Source organism: Lytechinus pictus, chromosome 7 (genome assembly GCF_037042905.1).
Source record: "Lytechinus pictus isolate F3 Inbred chromosome 7, Lp3.0, whole genome shotgun sequence".
Classification (NCBI taxonomy): Eukaryota; Metazoa; Echinodermata; class Echinoidea; order Temnopleuroida; family Toxopneustidae; genus Lytechinus; species Lytechinus pictus.
Genome location: NC_087251.1, coordinates 17922792 through 17944950, shown reverse-complemented (window position 1 = coordinate 17944950; position 22159 = coordinate 17922792).

Sequence of the window (22159 nt, the reverse complement as noted above, 5' to 3'; positions counted from 1 at the left end):
GGAGGAAAATGCCGAAAATTTCATCAAAATCGGATAACAAATAATAAAGTTATTGAAATTTAAAGTTTAGCAATATTTTGTGAAAACAGTCATCATGAATATTCATTAGGTGGGCTGATGATGTCACATCCCCACTTTCCGTTTTCTTATGTTATTACATAAAATCACATTTTTTTCATTTGTTCATACTTGTGTGAATAAAATGTCTCCCTTATAATGAAATAAATTGCAGCAATAAATATCTAATGCACTAAATCAGTTGTCAATCCAATTTTTCTGGTTCTTGGAGGAAAAAATTTGAATAAACCTAATTTCATATAATAAAATACAAAAGAACAAGTGGGGATATGACATCATCAGTCCACCTAATGAATATTCATGACGACTGTTTTCACAAAATATTGCTAAATTTTAAAATTCAATAACTTTGTTATTTGTTATCCGATTTTGATGATATTTTCGGCATTTTGCTCAGTGAATTCTACTCTATTTATTAAGCTATAAATACTTTCACCCCGGACCATCCCTTTAATCAGGCCAGAATATAGACATTGTATGTTTAGGACTTTATACCTTTACAATAAAAGGGGTCACAAAATCCCCTCCCTACTCCTCCCATCTTTCCCCTCCCAACCTACCTCCCTCTCCCATCATCCCGAATCCTGCATCTATGTCTATCGCCTGAGACAAGTCTTCGATTGATGCTGGAGAACCTCTGTAGATCAAACATCAAGTGCGGTGATCTGCGAAAGTGCTTCCGGCGGTAGCTGACTCGATGGAGATGCCTCGATGTGATAATAGAGTACATTTCAGGCTCGCACACGATTTGGTTTCTGGCTGCATTCGTTACTTGTCTTGTGCAGCGTTCTGAAAAACGAAAGGGCTTTCATTTTGGAAGGATGTTTCTTTGTCTTATTTATAATTAAATAAATATTAAATTATTAATTACAGGATGGTGATTAGGTTCCTTTATCATGTAAGACAAAAAGAAAGGAAGAAAATTATAACTTATATACGAATATGAATTTGGCTTTCATTGTCCCTGAGAAAAAAAACTTGTAAAATATGAAGTGAGAAAGTATTATCGCCGTGAAATTAAATAGCGGTATCATATTCGATTGGTCTGCAAGAATTTTTTCGATGGGGAGGAGAAAAGGGGAAACAAAAGAAAAGATATCGAACAGACCTCGATATCAGGATGCAATAACCTATATAGCCTCAGACAAGACAGGCAAGAAAAAGAGGAAACAGATAATGGCTCATATACCTCGACCCTGCTGCCGGGGCCCTTATAAATCGTTTATTGGGTCAGAGGCGTAGATATTTGGAGCATAAAATTTTGTTAAGTCTGCACGAAAACTCTCGCAGTATATATCCAGTAAAAATAACTCGGCTTTGTATATTGAGAAGAGTAATTACTTAGATTTCTTACTCCGTATAGAAGTAAGCGAATATGTGGTTTTTATTATTGTTATTATTATTCTTGCTATTATAATTACTATTAAAATTATACTTTTATAATCATTATCTTTATTATTATTATATTTATATAATTACAAATATTATTATTTAAAGTAGTGAATTATCAAGTCCTAAATTGAGTGATGTGGGTGCATATGGAATGTTCTTTTGAATATGATTAGATAATCTACGTGTATCACATTCCTCCCTAAACCTGTACAATTCCATTTTATCACTCTTGAGGAGGCGATATGGAGCTTCCTCGCGGTGGATCTTTGCAAATAATTGAGAGATCGAAATTCGACTCACGAGTGAACCTTGGAATCAGATTTCATGATGCCGCCATTCCTGGAGCGCTGTGTAAGTTGACATAACCCGAATGTTTCACTCAAAAGGTTTAAAAATAAATTCGCTAGAAAGTCTTTTTCGAATCTGTCTTTGAAACCTGACTCCACAATGAGGTAACTTTACTGACCACCCCCAACTCGGGGTGATTGATCTTTAAGTTTTTGAAGTCCTGTGAGGTGATTTAAGTTATTTGAACCTCCAACGACCTAATAACGAGAATTATAAACGTATAGAAACAGGAGGATCGACGCACATAATTAAATTAAAATTAGAATAAATTGAGAGCAATCCACTGAACATTAGTTTGGTATCAATGAGACCCAACTATAATTAAGTAAATGAACTATGAAGGGGGCGATCACCACTATTACAAAACTCATTGTGGAAATATTTTATAGGCTTATTTTTCCTCACTATTTTTAAATTCGAAGACTCGATAATATATAGCGCGTAATAAATGTTCCTCTATATATGCTCTAGAAGAACTTTAACAGAAGTTAAACGCTTTATTCCTGTTAATAGTTGTCGGTTCATCGATCTGTCAGAAATATATTTACCCCCTGCAACATCCTCTGATCTCATATTGCTTTCATGGTTCAAGCGGAACGATAAAGTATATTTAGCCACCCCGAAAATCATGTGATAACCATATATCGCTACGTGAGGTCAAACTTTAACCATGCGCGTCGCATCGACAATCGACATGATCACATATACTGATATATGAATCATGGAGGGAGCTGATTCTACAGAGAAAAAGAAGAAAACGCTGAGAACATTAATCATTTTCCTGTCTGTCGCCCTGTGGATGAACTTGTCTAATGCCACCCGTCACACCTACGTTTAACCGAGCCCTGACCGATCAAAAATTGTTAAGGCCATTTTCAACGAGTGTTATTGCACGGCTTAAATTAATTGATTGACTTCAATGTCCCTTTAATGGCCTTTGATGTTTTAGTGCTCTTTTTTATTTTTACAGAAATATAAAAGAACTTGTCAGGGCTCATATCTTTCATGTTTCCCCTCTTATGTCGCAATCCTTTATGATTTCTGTTTTTTGTCAGTAGTATAACATGAGTGAGGTGGATGGCCCTTGTACCACGTATTTGCTTGATGGCCAGTGATGCTTTAGCTTGAGAATGCAAGCGGATTTCAATCACCTAAAACATAACTTCCATTAAACAATAATATAGTTTTTGAAAATTTTATCAATAATTGGAACTATCTTGCATAGTTTCTTTAGATTTGTTTGAGCAGTGAGAGGAACAGTTGACCATTTTATGTGCTTGGTAGATAGTGATGTTTTGGCTTGAATATGTGAACTACTTTGTTAACTTTCATAACATTTACATTCGTTGCAAAAAAATCTACAATAATTTTTTATCTGGGAGTTACTGGTCACTGGAAATGGATGCAGTGTGCGAATCTTTAATTTGAATTCACTCTTGTGAGGGTGTGGGGCCATGGGTTGCAAAATGGTTTTGTCGTGATTTTAATGAATCGTGACCTTTTCATGAGAATGACCCGAAAATGTGAAAAAATGTTTAAATCTAAGGCCTGCAGTTTTTTTTTACTGGAGACAGTTTCGCTTGTGTGACAGGGCACAAGTTTAGTCATAGCGAATGGTGCATGGTGAAATGGTGGAGAGCGGGATGGGGGAGTCTCTGATTGGAAAGTGGGGAATATAAAAGATTATCATTATTCTAACATGTCGACGTAGGTTATTGTTGAGGAAGTTGAGTAATTCAAGACTCACTCACCTTATTCAGCTAGAATTGTTGACAGACCATGTAAAATGAATGGTACAGTCAGTCTATTAAACAAGCATTACTGCAATCACGTTACAAAAATGTTATTGATAGGTTTGCTTTTTTTTACCAGAATGATATTTGTACATTTATTTTGCTTTCTTATCAAAATAATATTTTTTTAAAACATTTTTTTTATTCAATACCAATCAAAAAGTGTCTTATATCCCTGATTGTATTAACTTATAAAGATTTAATTTGAGAACTTGCGATATTGAAAGATGTGAGAAAATTATGCATTTTGTTGGACTTAAGTTGCATTATTTCCTCGACAATCATGAAATAAATCTGGCAACCGTTCGGTCTAAAGTACCCATCCAGTTGGCAGTTATGCCCACGAGATCCAGAACTGTCGCCACAAATTATCGCCCAAATCTCGCATTCATCGCCGTAAACACTTATTGAGGATGGTAACCCGACGCCGATTGGGGGAGAATGGATCATCTTCGATATTTATCACTTCATTTCATTTACCTTGGTAAGGTTGAGAACGCGGGAAGAAATGTGATGGGAAGGTTATTACCTGTCAGGATTGCTTAGGGTCTGGTAGCAGGGGCGCATCCCATCTACTGCGGGGTCGTCGTGCACCGATTCGGGAGAAAAGGTCAAGGTTTTATCGAGGCGGGTGAAAAGTACAAAAATGGGTCACCCTCGTTTGCTGTATTGAATTTCAGACACGGTTATGGGTTTGGACTTGACGTAATGTTCTAATTCATGCGAAGAATCTGTAACAAGATTTAAAGGGGCTTTCAATTCCAGGTAATCTGTGGGAAAAAAGTTGTATGTAGTGTGTGTGCGTATGTGAGTGTTGTGTGCGGGGAAGGGTCTTCCCTGTAGTTAGTTGGGTATGAGTCCATAGTAAAATGTAAATAATATAAAAAAATGAAAGAGTGATACATGCCAAACGAAACCAGCAAAAAAGCATAGTTGTCTAGTGCCTTGTCTAAAGCGAGAAGGATTGAAACATAAATCAGACGTAATTTTCTTTCTTTCGACTTAGGATGCGAATTAAATTTTACACCATCTATGTAAACACCTTTCGTTCAGAGGATCTTCCTGCATGGACCCTGTGACATAAAGCTTAGCATTGATTTTAGTACCATTTTTATGATTGATTACGTTGGCCACAATACAATAAGCAATCCTTCAAATCCAGCATACGATTAATCGATAAGATGTGTGTTACAGAATCCTGATCATACACACATCCACACCGTTTAATATGTCCATTACATACAACGACAGTTAACTGGTGATTCTTGTTCCCCATCATTATGTATTATGTTCTTTATTTCTTTCAAAGAAGCGCCACCCGCCTCGAGCAAACTTGTCAATAGATTGAGCAAGGAAGAGCATTGATCGACCACGGTAAAGTTCAGAAAGGGCGTTTGCATCAGAGATGGATGGAATTGTGTAATCGGCAGGCAAGACACGTCGACTTGCAACTCGATTTATCTCCTGTAATGCCCGGTCCTTCCAGACATCCGTCTTAATCGGAGATGTTAAGAGAAAACAGACGGTTTCAAAAGAAAGGGTGGAGTGGTTGCATCATCAGTGGGTCATTTCACGTTCGGTGTTTGGTCAATTCTTACATCAGCGCAGCACCAAACTTATAATGAAGCTGATCCTGGGATGAATCTCACGACATGTTGTTTCTATCGGTCACGTGATTTTGATATTTTTTGGGTAAACTCACATTTGGCCTTGAAGTTATGTAATATCCTGACAATAACCATTATTTTGCTTCTTTCATCAACACTAATATTAAAACCAAGTTTGTAAATCACCCAGTATCTATTGATGATAGTGTTAGACACGTCAAATACACGACTACAATAACTTCATAAAGAAAATGAAAAAAAAAATGTATGAACTATATAGATGTTTTGAAAAATGCAATTTTTTGCTGAATATGCTGATGTTTTTGAACTGATGACCCTATTCATCACCCGAAATACAGAACCACCTACACCTCCCGTTCCCATTTTGCACGCCATACCCTGAAGTCAGAGGAGTAGTTTTCCCTTGTCCCCGGGTAGTGATTGGAAGGGGATCGGGTGTGCGTGACTCGCTACTCTCAAAGTGCATCCTAGCCGGCAAAGAAATAATTATCTCTGGCTCGAAACGCCAAAGAGGGTTATTTACCGGAGATAAGAATCGTGTAACCTAACAACCTTTATCTCCTTCTTGGAATCGAAAAGAAGACAGGTCGATGGAATTCATTTTGTCTGAAGAAGTCCATGCATGCTTAAAGTTGAAGTTGAAGTTGCGATGAGAAAAATATGTTTTAAACAGATTAGCCATTTTCATTGCAGGTAATTTCGCTTTCCGATTTTATAAACCGTATAACGTTATTATATTACTTTTATAAAAAAGGGAGACTATGTTGAATTAGTGATTGTGTTTGCAGCCCTTTGTGAAAAATCAGAAGAATAAAATTGGTTTGAAATGGTCCATGCACTGATTGAAATATATTTTCGACCGAGACTTTCGATCCCTTCATTCGAAGAAAATAACAAGCGAGGTTTTGTACTGTAGGTATCAAAGAACTGTCTGTTGTATATCTTTCATATAGTTCAGTTTCTGCAAAATGCTGAGAAAGAACCAATCAGAATTGTTCTTTCAAATGTGTAATTTATCGCGGACCTTTGTCATGTTTGTGTCACGGATCCCTAAATCTATCGGTTTCAATAAGTTCACATCTTATCCAGATCGCTAATTCTTTACACCTTGCCTCTAAATATCTTTATGCGCATGCGTAAACTTTTTTGTATACTAAAACTGTAGGCCTGTCTTCAAACACAGTTGTGCGTGACATGATGCCCATTATGTCTTCTGTAAGTGATGAGAAAAGGACTTACTATTCCATTAAATATTACACTGAAGAATAGATAGTGGATGGTTTCAGGAACCAGGCTATAACGTCCGTCAATAGTCTATTTCGAGCGTGCGAGTGATGTATTTTCTGAAATTACTTGATTGATTTCTAACGCTTGATGAAAAAAAAGAAACCTTTATGATTGGAACACCCCCATCCAACATTATTTGTGATTTGTATTGTTGAGGCATTATGTACAGAACAATCGGAGTAGCGTTGAACAATAAGAGAAAAAGGGGGAGGGAGAGAGAAAGAGACGAGGTAGTCTTTACGAACCGTTTAGATAACCGAGTTCCAATATGAGGGAGAAAATGAGACGTTTCAAGTTAATTGGTAACCTGTATTATGAAATACTCTTTGAGGCAATATAAAGAAGAGATTTATATCAATGCGATATTTTTTTAAAAATAATCCCTGAGTCAGCTGTGGATGATAATTATAGATTTAGGAATCGTGCATGTGAACATGTTTAGAGTTAAAAAAGTCTGTGGTATATAAGTTAAATCTAATGAAGAGTACTTGGTTATAATTATAATTGATTAATCATTTTCATTCTTCCTTCCTCGCCATTTAGTTATGCAGATCTTCAAATCGATCGTATGTCATACTAATCCCCAAGTTATGATGTATGCACATTTACACTCTTTCATATTTCCCGAAAAGTGTCTAGTGGTTATTCTACAAAACAACGAGGGTAGTTGGAGTATGATTGATGTTCCCGTTCGTACTGTCTTTATGTGCATTATCATCACGTTATTCTATGAACAACATGGTCAAAATGTCAGCTTCACTGAAATGTAGATAAAAAATCTCAAGCAATGTCGACATTACATTCTACATTAATTTTTAAAGGTTAACTTGGATTAATCTTGTCTGAGGTTGAGAAAAGAAGAACGGATGAAAACAAAATAAGACGGGAATGAATAATGAATAGGATAGAGGGTGGGAAGAGATACAGAGAGAGAGAGGGGGGAGGGGGTGAGGAGGGAGAGAGAGAGAGAGAGAAGATAGAGGAAGAAGAGAGAGAGAGAGAGGAATGGGTGATCTGTACTGATGTGCTCGATAATGCTGTTTTTTTTTTCAAGCTCGACTTCCGTGAAAACAGAATTGGGTCAAGTCGTCGTTTCAAAGATGTTGCCCCCCCCCCTCATTGTGACATTTCAATACTCGAACTCTGCAAGACTGGATTTAATGACGCGAGCCAGAAAGTTCTATTTCTTGCGTTCAAGATGCTCAGTGGAAGCCTTACAATTATTGTAATGTATCGTCATCATGAATTCGTGGTAACTAAGCAACTATTGTTGTGATTGTAGGCATATAGATTTTGAAGTGGTTTATTGAATCGGTGTTGACGTACCTAAGCTTCGTCTTCAGTTGCACATATATCGCCAATGAAGAGAATGAATATTATAGACGAACGATATTAGATATAATTATTTATGTAGGATAAAATATCAAGAGATGGGTGATTGTGGGGGGGGGGGAGCGGCAGCGACGACGATGATGATATAACCATCGGAGTCTAAATCATATCCCATGTAGAGCAAGGCCTGACTTTGTGTAATCACATTGTAATTTGACTGTTATAACAAAATGTCCCAGTATAAAAAATCACATCGAATTCACGATCTTGGTTAGAAAAGCCACGCATGGGATGGTATATTATTGAAGACCCTTATTGCGATGCCTTGCAATCATTGATAATGTAATTTTGTTGGCACATTTCCGCCAGTATTTTCCGCACTTGCGATAAAGAAAAGCAGCGGGAAAGAGATGGAGATAAACTTATATTTCTAGGCCAAGTAGGCTCTTCAGGCTATAGAATGGAAATATTTCTTACACTCTCGGAATCCCAAGCGGTAAATAGAATTTGTTGAATCCGGGTCACTATATATTTTTGAACGTATTCTTTCAAGATATACATCCACTTCCTTACTTTGATTTTAGGTTAAGAGCATGCATATCCACAGAGAGTGAATCGATTGATGGCAGTAACAGGAATAGATGGTTATCGAGACATGTCCTGCATATTTTATTTCTTCCTCGTATACACTTCTTTTATGTTTTATTTTGCAACCCTTTTGTTTTTCTTTAACGCAAAAAAAGTCACCGGTATTACAGGTGATGAGACAATTTACTTGGATGAGGCGACATTTCCGAAGTGAATCTGATGATGGAATTCAGTCAGAACTAAATGGTAAGGTCAAAGGTCATTTCCAGGTCAACGTTAAAGTTTACATGCAAGACTCTTATGCCACCTAACTCCGCAACCGTAAGTCACTTTTCAACCAAACTTGGATGGTAGATGGATTTCTGGGACCTGCATGTTAGACTGCAGTCGGAGGTCACATGGTAAGGTCAAAGGTCATTTTCAGGTCAACGTTAAAGTTTACATGCAAGACTCTCTTATGACACCTAACTCCGCAACCGTAAGTCACTTTTCAACCAAACTTGGATGGTAGATGGACTTGGGGGACCTGCATGTTAGGCTGCAGTCGGAGGTCACATGATAAGGTCAAAGGTAATTTTCAGGTCAATGTTAAAGTTTACATGCAAGACTCTTATGACACCTAACTCCGCTACCGCAAGTCACTTTTCAACCAAACTTGGATGGTAGATGTACTTAGGGGACCTGCGTGTTATGTAACAGTGGAGGTCACACGGTAAGGTCAAAGATTATTTCAGGTCAACGTTAAAGTTTCCGTGCAAGACTCTTATGACACAACTCTGCAAACGTAAATCACTTTTCAACCAAACTCAGATGGTAGATGTACTTTGGGGACCTGCATGCTATTGTGTTGAGAGGTCACATGGTATGGTCAAAGTTAATTTTGAGGTCAACATTAAAGTTTACGTGCAAGACTCTTATGACAAGTGTTATTCCATCCCAGTCATTTCACAAGGAAGTTTCGAGACAATTCTGTTGCGTGCCCTCGGAAATCACGATATTTCTGGTTATTTTCATAAGTGGGCGAGACACAAAATCGTCTTTGCCTTGTTTTGGTTAAGTCTCTTTCCATTAATAGTATGCTTATTCATTATTTAACAAGATAAAGAAATTAATCGATGTGGGTATTTAGATTTTTTTCCCTTTAAAGTCTATTTCATTTTGATTTATGTTTATTAATACTTGATTATTATTTTAATTTTATTCATTTTCTATTCATTATTACTATTACTATCATCATTATTATTATTTCATCTATTTTTTTTTTTTTGGGGGGGGGGTCGAAATATGTGGCTGTTTGGCGGCATGGAGTCCGCAAAACAAAATACCTCGATTTGATATGTACACACGAATGCACTTCAAAATGTTGGACAGATCCGGTACGTGTGTCGTGTCCAAATTGATTTTGTGAGCAAACGTGACTCGCAGTAATGGTCTGAATTTAGTCATTAAATGTGTTTTTTTTTGCTCGAGTTTGTTTTCGTCCCACTTCCTGTATACATTATTCACGAATATAATTGAATATAATAAACATAAATATTTATCTATTACAGTATTATGTTTGGGAGATTGGCACATTGATTTGATACGTGATAGATAACTTTTTCAAAACCAGATTTGAAAATGAAAATGAAAGCGAGGAGAGTTTGGATGAGGATGGTCTTATCAATTAACGGCGTTCCCTATACCGACCTCTTCTGTCTGTCTCTTTGGTTTTTGTCACCAGCACTCAATATCAATAAACTTCATTCATTTTTTTCTCTCTATTTAGCCATGCCAACTCTGAATCGGAACTTACAGAAAAAAACATGTCAGATTGTCTTGAATAACTTTCAATCATTCACAGGAAATGTTTGGTTTACTTTATGGGGGAAACCATCGCAGTTCACCCAAAGGGTATTCAAACAATTACAGACAGTTTCAATATGTTAAGGGGTTAATCACAAGTTTCTATACGATTGGAGACGGGATTAAGTAGTCTTTAAGGAATTCGAACGAAAAGTTTCATATAAAGTTGTGTACTGTGGAGTGGTTTATACAATTTTCCATGTTATTTTTAGGAGAGAGATTTCGTTTTACCAAGGTTCATTATTTTTGAGACACAATATAGCTCGGAGTCCCTCTGATTTAAAGTAAGCGTAGTAAGACAAATTTTAAACTAAATCTCTAAATCTACTCTGAACACTCGCGATAATCATCATACTAATCTTAACTTTCCGTCTTCCAAGTGATTTAAACATAGGTAATTTGATATATTCCCCTCATATATCTTTAATGATATAAATGACATTACATCCTTTAAAACGTTATGGTTATATATACATTGTGAGATTGGGGATATTTTTAGCGGAGCCGAGACGTGATCAAGGATTTTTTTTCTTAATGACTATTGCTCTTTATAAACTCGATACTGTACACCACAAACACCACCACCACCATGTTCGTGATCAAAACGAAGTTTTAAACGGTACCTGTACAAAACGAATAACCGGGTACCACAAAACTTATCATCGGCATCGGGTGACGCTTATAAAACTCACTAATCTGTAACGGGACACTGAATGGTTATAATTGATAGCCTGCATGCTTTCAACACGGCAGGTTTTCTGGTGTTGTATTACTCCGGGTTCTCTTGAACCTTACACCCTTCCTGCATCCGCCGTGTTGTTCTTCTTTCCGAGAACGAAATTCGACCGATCGAAAACTCGCTTGATTGTGGGCGCTATGGTTTTGATTAATCGCTTTCATATCACAAGCTGGTCCCTGGCTGCCTGGATCGGGACGGTACGATTACATTTTTGATTCGTGTATTTATCAATCAATATATTCAGAGAGAAGCGCAGTGAGTCGAAGATGATTGAAGACTTGGCGTGAACATGACGACAATCACATTTTGAAATGGATACAATTATTTTCTTCTTCTTTTCCTTTTTTTCTCTCTTTGGTTAGGAACGATTTCCTGTCGACAGTCAAGGGACTGCATGCATGAGAAATGTTTATTAGTTGCGTCTACTCACTGTTTTAGATACGCTGAATCAAAGTAGAAAAAAGTATTTCAACAAGAAACAAAATTTTGCTTAAAATAGCTTATGATACAGAGTAATATAGAGAGGTAACATCATTTAATGTCAAAGAACCGATAAACTGTCATTCGAGCCTTTCGATGCCTACTGAAAAGCACATCTTTTGATACAATTAGCATGATTAGCATGATGTAGTACATTTTACTGGAGTCACTGAGGAAGGCAGTCATTGTCACTTTGTCACAATTTTGTATTCGCAAAATCTCTATCAACGAAAGAAAAGACAATGCACTGTGAAACAGAATAAAACATCATAATGTCACAATAATTCGTGCTTGCTCTGTTAATCGACTACAGCTTTTATAAAAGTAGTATCCCAGCGGGCCCTGCATAACCTGATGTTATTATAACCCTTGTACTCTAAGTCGTCGAGCGCCCGACAAGAAGACGGTCCATGTTTTAAAAAGTCTTTGGTTTGATTCGGTCGGAGATTGAACCCTCGATCTTGAAGTTATTTGTTTCCCACAAGTAATAATTTCGCCTCCCATTCATGAGGCGAACGCTTAAACCGCTGAGCCAACTTGTCCGGTTACAATCTCAGAATGTAAAGGCCTGGTTCCACTGGCTGACGGACATAAAGGATACAGAGGACGAGCAAAATTTTAGGGGGTAGCTCCATCCGTTTTCATCCGCTCCAGAAATGGACAAAATTAGCCAAAATTTTGCCAAAACATAACGGAAAAGGACGACCGTTGGTAGTATGTAGCGCGGATGTTAATCGGAAACCAAATATCGCATAAACACGGATGGAAGTGCATGACAGCTACGGAGGGTTGCCGAGGGTTTTGAATACTTTATTTACGAGATGCATATACGCTTACATCCTTTCTTTTTCCGTGCTTCTCACGATGTTCCATACGTTCCATGTACCTTATCTCCCCCCTTTCCGTTGTTCAGCTGCATGGATGTGAGTTGCGAGTATGCAGAGAGGATACAGCAAACGCTTAACGGATGATAACGGACATGGAACGTTTGTTGCTCGTTTACGTTGCGGATTTACATTGTACAGGGCGTAAAGTACATCCGTTCTAAAAGTTCTGTGCAAGTCAAATATTTTTGCGCAGATGAAATCACAATGGACGGATGCTCGATGGATAGAGCGTATGAAACACGTATGCAACGACAACGGATGCATAGCGTTTTCCAACGAATTGCAAGATTTTTTCCGTTTTAAATCCACTTTGCATCCGTAAGTGCAGTGGGTCCGGGCCTTTACACTGTAAGAAAATATTGGGTAAAATTTTAACTTTAATTATGTGTCCAACCAATTTGGGGCAGTATTTTACTCAATGCGGGAAGTATCTTGTCCGGTAAGGTTAAAAATATGCAGTAATTACTTCAGAATGGGCAAAATTTTCATCACTGGATAAATAAAAATGTCTCAAAGAAATGCTTAATGTTGGTTGGACACATACCCACATGGAGCATTTTTACCCAATTTTAGAGTGTAGTGGACAATACATTTCTGTGGTGATCCGTATTACAGTGGATTGATGGTCAATAAATAATGGTCACATTACACGAATATATGACCGTCGTTCTATAGCACATTGGGTTTTCTTTTTTCCACTGCATGATTGTGTTCCTTCTTTAAATCCCTGCAAAACATTGCTAGAGTTAACTTAATTCAATTTATTTAAACCGAATCATTTTCGGATATCATTGGATTCTTCATCATGATAATCAGACAAACCTTTTTTTTATTTTTATACAAGAGTAAAAGAGAGTTACCAGCTTGCCCCTCTTTAAAACGTTATAATTTAATTAGTTTGTGTGAGCTAATGTAAAATAGGCATATGCCCTACCTCTGCAAATTTTTTGGTTCAACACATTTAATAAATCTGAATTTCACCTTTCAAAATTATATAAAGATGCAAATATTATAGCTTGCTAGAGTGGAGCTGGAGATTATTTCGTTCGTGCGTATACGAGCTAAGATAATCGTTTAAAAGGCGTGGGCAGATGTTGTGTTTTATGCAATACAGATTACAGTGAGTGTTACCTGAATCCAATGACCTCCTCAATCTATATCAATGAAACCTTATCCTACCTATTTACGTTTCATGTTACATGATAGCTGACTCAGTACATCCGATCAGGTCGTACTTGATCTAGATGCATTTCCTGGGGAGACGCGAAATTCTCTTCATAATCAGATGTGTAGTAAGTATAATAATACTACAGTAGTCATCAAAATGTAATTGACCCGTTATATGATTTATATATGTTAAGCAGAATTCTGAATCTGATCATCGAATTAAAGCACAAAAAAAGAAGATAGTGAAGATTAATTTAACTGATTTATAGTTTAACAGATTACGTAAACCCTTGAAATGTATAATATTTTTCAAATTTAACTTAGTTGCAATTGAAAATCCATCAAATACAAACATATATCATGATATAAAAATTAAAATCCATATTTTATTGTTCGAAATTGAAATCTGAAACAGAAATACTCCGAAACTTAATTTTGCCCAATTGATCATGGGCCCGGAAGCCACTGTGCAGCGCCATATCGATGTTTGTCGTCTTTTGGTCTCAAAATTAATGGCCGGGGTTTGAACTCCCGACCTCCCGGTTGTGAGACGGACGCTCTACCAGTTGAGACAGCACACCGGTTCAACACGCTTTAAAGAGTACATTTTTTCAGAAAAGAAACGAGAAAGCGTACATCAGATAACGAGAAGCTGCTTGTAATGAACAACCATTGCTGAACACTTAAAAATTAAATAACTTGCTTAACTACATATAGAGGCGTGCCTAAACATATGTATAAAAAAAATAATGATGAATGAATGCCTGAAAAATAGTGCCGTGATTTTTACTAGAAACGTGCCACAAAACTATTAATATAAGTAGAAAGGGAATACCAGATTTGTAGTCATTTAAATTAGTCTGGATTTATAAGGTTTTTAAATTGGTAAATTAAAACCATACGCATTTCTTGTTATATTATGAATTTGATGAAATTCGTTGATAAATCTAATAAATGTTTGATATAGCTTTTCTAATATGTAAAATGCGATAGTTAGGATGGGAAAAGAACATTATTATAATGTCAGAAAACATGCAAAGCGATAATTTAGATACTTCACTAAGATCGTTTATAAACAGAAACAAAATGTTCATAATTTGATAGAACCGTGGGGGGGGGGGGGGCACATGAGATATTTCTTAGCTGTGATTCGCAGTTCAACATTTGAACATATAGTTTTCTCTTTGCATTGTTTGACAAAAAAAAGTAAAATAAAAGTAAACATCTGCCACTAATTCGTGTAACCAAATAGTGTGATCGACTACAAGTATTAAAAAACTTGAAAAATAAAATTCTTATATTCATCTATTTACATTGAATAGAATGTAGAGCACCTTATTAGTCTCGACAACGAGATTACGAGAAAGATATTTGTTCGAGTTTTTTAATTATCTTGTTAAGGTAAATACTGTATATATACGCGATGATTGAGTACTTCTTCTATCATGTGAAATTTTCATTTTGGATTTGTTTTGTATTTTACAACGCATTATTTGACGCTGGCTATTTGTAATCGTTTGATATTTGTCTTTTGGTTGCCCCAAATGATTGGTTGAAATAATTATCTTGTCCATGGCCTTTATGAAAATTGCTTTTTGTATAAGATATATTCACCTCAATCACTGACTGACTCGAATTTGATCAGTTACAAAATACATGCATCCCCATGGCAATGTAAAGATGAATCGGATTGATCCGTGATCATTGCTTCTTTCCTTACAAAATCGTTTGCTGCTTTCGATAATGTCGTCATTGCTATTTTTACTCCATTACGCGTCCAACTCGAATGACAATTGAACTCTCTTTTTTTTTTTAAAATCGATCTTCATTCCTCTGCAGATCCATGTACTGCCAGACAGATACTATTATTGTTTGGACAGGTAGTACTGTTTGGATAGACGGGACGAGGGGAGTGTAGATGACGTCATTTTTATTATCAGAATGTTCGTTCATTCAGTCACTGTCGCCACACGGCAATCATAATTCAATTAATATCCTGTCTAGACAAGAGTGCTCCTGGAAGAGTTTTAATGATGGGTGTGGAATTATCAAATTGAAGGAGAAATGATCGATAGCCACATGGTACGATGGATTAAAATCAAAACCAAACATCCCTAATCGTAAGTTCTGACAGAGCTTAGAAAAAATATTGTGAATGGAAAATACTAGGGTGGTCACTTTATTGGATTCTGTTCATATTCACTTCAGGATCCTTAACAAAAGTCAAATTTATGTTTAGATGCATATTCTATACAAAGAAGTTTATGCTGAATATCAGTGATATTCATGCCACAATTGAAAATATACATTGTCTTTCAAGGTCAATTTTAAAATGTACGAATCTTCATTTTAAGTCACTTAAAAAATGTTACAAATTATTAGTGATTTTATGCTGCCGGTTGAGTGCTATATAAACAAACGGGTTGATTTTAATCATGTGGAATATACAGTATAATATACTTTGGGTATACAAATAATTATCTAAAATATGTTAATTTGTTGAACACGTATACAAAACTCTATTTTAAGTCAGTGTTATTACAAGGTCTCTTAGTAATTAGTATTCCTATTACCATGACTAATACACACACACACACACACACACACACACACATATATATATATATATAGATTCGTTAGATATTCCACGTATTGGAGTAATATTAAGAGAAACAAGGTTAAAACTTTCATGCTTTAATCCAACAAAATTTATTGAAGTCCACAAATTTCGACGAGTACATCCGTCTTTATCAAGTGAATGACAAAAGTCATTCACTTGACGGTATGTACTCGTCGAAAATTTGTGGACTTCAATAAAATTTGTTGGAATAAAGCATGAAAGTTTCAACCTTGTTTCTCTTATATATATATATATATATACATATAGCATGTATAGTGCTTTGACCTGACATACACTCATTTATAAAGCGAAAAGTTGAAAATTGTTGCCCTGCAATTGCAACTGCAAGAGCTAATGGTAATGACTTTCGGAGGACATGGTCAATTCTTTGAGGAAAATGTTCTCCATTCTTGATATACATATCTTTTTTTGACATATCATGACTTGTAGACGGAAATTTGTTTCTTACATGTGCGTAGAAATCATGATAATTAGATCCTGGTATGTTGCACAGCGTGAGTTATTTGTGGATTTCATTGCTTTATGTACGAGAAGCTGTATTTGTCTTCAAATTAATTTTCGATGTGCGATCATATAGTCAATCAGACTGGACAAACCCACATATCAAGAATCTAGAGTCATGCTTTGAGTTAATGCTGCCATTGAGCTTGTGCCTGGATGTCATGCTATGGTAGTCGATATTACCAATGATTACTACATCTGACTCGTAATGACGTGGGTGACGTCATAACCCCCACGATGTCACACTCAACAACTTAGCGGTGGGTTTTATTTTGAACGGTGTATATCGACGCGGGCTTTGAAATTGAAGTCTCGCTTTGATGATAATATAGCCGTCGCTTATCGGGTGTACACGAGAGGCGTGTTACCTCACAGGGGTTGCTTTCACATGGTTTTAATTAGTCACGGGGCGAAGTCCAGATTCCATACCCCAATATGATTATAAAGTTCGTCTCTTGCCATGACATTGATCGAAGTCAAGGAACGGTGGTGTTCCTTACCGAAAGGCGCAAAGGTCGCTGTCAAAATATATTGACGACGAGTATGCTGAAAGACTGAGAGGAAAGATGTATTCAGGGAGGGCCTCAAAGACGACAACCCTGACATGATGGCAAGCTATATTGGGGGGGGGGGCTGATGAGGACAAGCCTGATTAGAAATTGACCATGCTGCACACATCTTGCAAATACACTCTACAACTAAGGTGCCACGAACAAGTTTTTGTTAAAAAGAGAACCTCGCACACATTTTGTTATATTCGCATTCGCGAGTTTGTAACCATGAAAGGGCATTAAAACGCCCCCAAAAAGCTTTTATTTTTGTAATTTCTTTGTTCAGAACCAACACCAGGAATCTTGTGAAGGCCTATACATGACTGTTTGGTGTGGTTCACTGTACACCAGAGAGTGTTTCAAACACCAAACCTTTTTCTGGTAAAATTAGGATCCTCATCCTCGCCCTTGATCACCTATGTTCCACATAATGTTTGATCACATAATGCTTATTCAAAATCCTGCATTTAGACTGAAGATACAAAATATCGCGATGTACATAAATTGAACGTTTTTACCAAATTACTGGCCAAATTTTGTTGCCATAGTGAAGCATCAAGTCCTTGATGCCAGTTTGTCATCAGAACATGAGTCAAATAACGAAACAAACACGAATTTCCATTAAAGGAAAAGCAAAGTCATAGTTGAGTAAAAGGCTTGTCATTAACCACGGAAACTTAGTATTAGACCCACGTTATAACCACCCCACCCCCATCGACTTTTACCTGAATATGTTTACCACGAAACCAACGGGAAGCGAGTCAGTGGGGAGCTCGTCATTGATAATGATGTTCAGGAAGGTTAATATGACGTTGATCCATGAGTTCGTGCACAGTACACTAATGGGATGTGCTGATTACCCAGAAAGCTCATGTGTGCTGAAAATAAGCGATGCTGCAGTGTTTGGGAAGGCCGATTTTGTTTTGCATTGTTGTTGTTTTCTTTTTCTTTTTTTGCTGGGGCAGCTGCATTTCCAACTATATGTCATCCATCAACATTATTTCTTGATTTCTTGTTGGCGCCTAGACGAAGTGTATTTAGTTCATTTATTTAAATCACATAACACAAGAATGGTGAACGGAATAAAGTAGTTTGGTATTCCCCATCCTTAAAAAAGCTTCAAATATATTTACAGCGTCATCAATTCGTCCTGTAGAGAAAAGTGCCATACACAGTAAAAAAAATTATACAACGCTGTTTACTATATGAACCTTACAGTAATTGTTTAAACAGTTTAAACAAGTTTTTAAATCTTAAGCAACAAAGTTTAATTTTCAATATCTAATTTTCAATAAATTAAAGATGATTGTTTAAACGGTTAAACAAATACTGTAAGGTTCATATAGTAAACAGCGTTGTATAAAATCTTAAACAGCGTGTTTACTGTGTAGTTCCAAATACATGAACTAATACAGCTAACTGATGGGCCTAACATTTATTATTTCGTTAGATAGTACTAGCCACGCAGCCACAATGACAAATACCGTTTATGTTTATGCTCAAATATTTTCTATTTTCGTCAATTGGTATTACAATTCTTATTCATTTGTCCTTTTTTTTTTTTGGGGGGGGGTAGATCATTGAGAGGGTGGAATGGATTGTAAGAACATTCAAACAAAATAAGGTGGTCAGTCGCTCGGTGGGGTGGGGTCTGTAACAGACTAATGTCATATTGACAGTACAACTGAACGTAATATTGCCAAGGTACCCTTGACATGGCTATTTCATAGGCCGAAAAACGCTAATTTTACGGGCGTTCTGTAATCATTTGTGTCTCGGAAATATATATATACAATTCTGTACAGTGTCAGAGTGGATAAACTCATTATTCTAGGTTTATATGCATCGTAGACGAACATGATATCGTAATAATAAAACAGACGAGCATAATGTCGCATTTTTGCCTTCGGAACAGGAACTATTCGATTACACAGTCAAAGACTCAAGCTGATGATATTCAATGTAACGATGCCGTTATACCTTTTAAGGTAATATTTTTCATTTTTATTTAGTTTACTGTTTTGCTTTTCTAAATTGATTATTCATTAATTTTCTTCGGGATTAAAAAATAGTTGTAAAACAACATTTTTAAGAGCATGACTTGTAACATGGAAGTTTACGCGAACTTACTCTATTTTTAGGGCGTATGATGTCAGATGAACGGAATCAGAATCAATGTTTCGATGGCCTGATGATGATAGATTAGTATACGATTCTTTCAGTAGTGGTTATTTTTTCAAATTTGATTTCCCCGCTTCCCCTTCCACACATGTTTATTAAAATTTGATCAAAATTCTGTTTTTTCTATTATCATCCGCAGACATATGAGTAATAGCTATATACGGATACAAAATAATCCCTACTGATAAGCAATACTAGCTTATTCTAGATTATGGAAGTAACATAATTTCTGAATCTAATTTTCATTCACATTTTTCCTTGTCGCCATGAGTAACGTTATGCCATTCTAGCGAAATGATTTCATGCGAAATTTATAGTCACATTTTGTCATTCAAGTTATAGTTATATCCGTGCAATCAAATTTGTGAAAAAAAATCTCACTCATTGATGAAGAAAAATGATTTCATCGTTATCATTATTTATGCATGGTGTATGCCTTATCAAATACGCTGTTTATTTGCCAATTTAGATTTTGATTTTATTATGTATCAATAATGAATATTCCTTTAGGGCATAACGTTTTATTCTCTTATTCAACATCCTTACCATGGTCTAATCTTTTCGGAATAATGTTTTAAAGGCATACAAGGTTTCAGATAACCAAAATATCACGTTGAATGCCAATAGTGAATAAAATAATCAACCAATAAGATAAACGTTTGTAAAATTTTTGTTTTAAAGTGCTCATCAAAATCTTGTTTAAGCTAAGAATATGCATGTGTATCCCTTGACATTGTGTCTCCATTTTCACCTGTTACTTTTAGGCACAAGTATCATCATAACTGACCAATACTGAAAGGCAGTTCTACGATATATTTTTTTTCATCCATGAGTCCTTGACTATGATCGCTGGACAATTCATTTTTTTTTTTTGGGGGGGGGAGGGTCTTGGTAATGACTTTTCCTCTCTGAAGTACGACCCTTTATTGTATTAAATTGAAGTGAAAAATATGTTCTTCAAGTATAATAATATTGGATTCCAAGTCAAAATGAATGATATTCTTGAGACACTGTAGAGACCACATATAAATCGCAGGATGTTTTTGGTTACTGTGGCCCCTTCAACTTAAATCTGTAGGTGTGTCTGGTTCAGGCGACGTCGAGGTCAATACTTTTCAACTTTGCCAGAACTTGTTTGCATTTCGTCCAAGGTTCCTTGAAGTATGATGACTAGTAGGGTTGGGCGTGTTGACCGTAATAAGATGTGTCTCATTGGGTCGTCCATGAGGAATTGAAATTATTTTCCTGAACCCCCCCCCCCCCCAGAAAAATAGCTTAGCCTGATGTATTGGTTACTCCGTTCCCTCTTCATGGCTGATAGGACATGTAGGAGCCACCGTTAATTTGCCCTGTCCCTCAAATCTAATATAAGCACCACTGTCTTCCCTGCCTGTCTATTTAGGACGCAGGTCATAAACGTCTATAATGTACATTCTGTATCCTGCAAGAATATCCTTTTACAGGAGATATGTATTATAATTGATGTTACTAGAGCAGGGACTATGATACGGTACTAAAGCCATGGACATCCGATGGGCGTGATCATCTTGAACCATTTTGAGTGTCACGGGTATCCTTCATTGCCCGTTGAAGGACGAGCGGTTGCCCTAGTGTCACTCGTCTTTTCATGAGGAAAATCGTTCTGTTCTCTGTTCAAAGAAAGAGAAAGGAATAGGAAGACTGAGAGAAACAACGAATCTCATTTGCGACGCATTCGATTTTGTGCCATTTTCATATCTTCTGCCGATAAATATGTGGCTCTTTGAAAATATCCCGATTTATTATTTGTAAATGCTGCTAGTTTTGGAAACAATTTTCTTTTGAGTACTTAATGCAAACATGGCCTCTTCCCAGCTCTCTTTGACTATTATGCTGCCATGGGTTTCAAGATAGGACAGTAACTGACTTCTGGATAAGCTGCCATCATGCTTATTTCCACAATATCGTTTACGAATACATGACATACAATCTACATGACTGATGCTTATGGTTCTTTTAATTCTTATCTTTGTCATAGCTTTATGATTATCCAACATTGCACAACCATGATGTAAATTATGATTATGAGATGTATGTGCTGTAAGTCATTCAGTATAACAAAGCGCGTACAAAGAAAAAAACCCATAAAACCTGCATGATACAAATTTAAGATGTATTTTGCACAAAAACAATAAGTCGCTGCCAACACTTGCCATGAACCACGGCCATGAACGGTTCGGGGAGGGGATGACGGATGTTACGGTCTTATAAGCGAAGTTCTGAGAACATTTCGTGCAAATCAAAATGTAGACCCCTTTATTGTTTCTCAGTGTAATCCCTTCCTCAAACAGAATTCCTTCCTGTTGGTGAGTGTATCAAAATCCAGTTTAATCTCCCTGTCAGGTGTGTGGTGCTATATTTACACATGATGATGGTCGGTCGGTCTTGAGATGTTTCATCAGCCGTTCGCGTGACCTAGATTGAAAAGACCGACGGGTACAAGCGGCGCCACCCCCTTCTGCATGATCCCGTCATGTACAACACTTCCTGGCATTTCCATGCTCGATTCAGGCCCGTGGCGATGTCTCCTTGACATCCAATACATTTTTGTCGTTTAACTACTTTGGGCGAGATCTGTCATGATGATAGGGAAAAAAGAGTGGTGTTGCAGTGGCGGAACCAAAGTGAAGATAATGTTTCTTTTCTTGCTTTATTATTTTATGGTATATCGTGCTAATAATG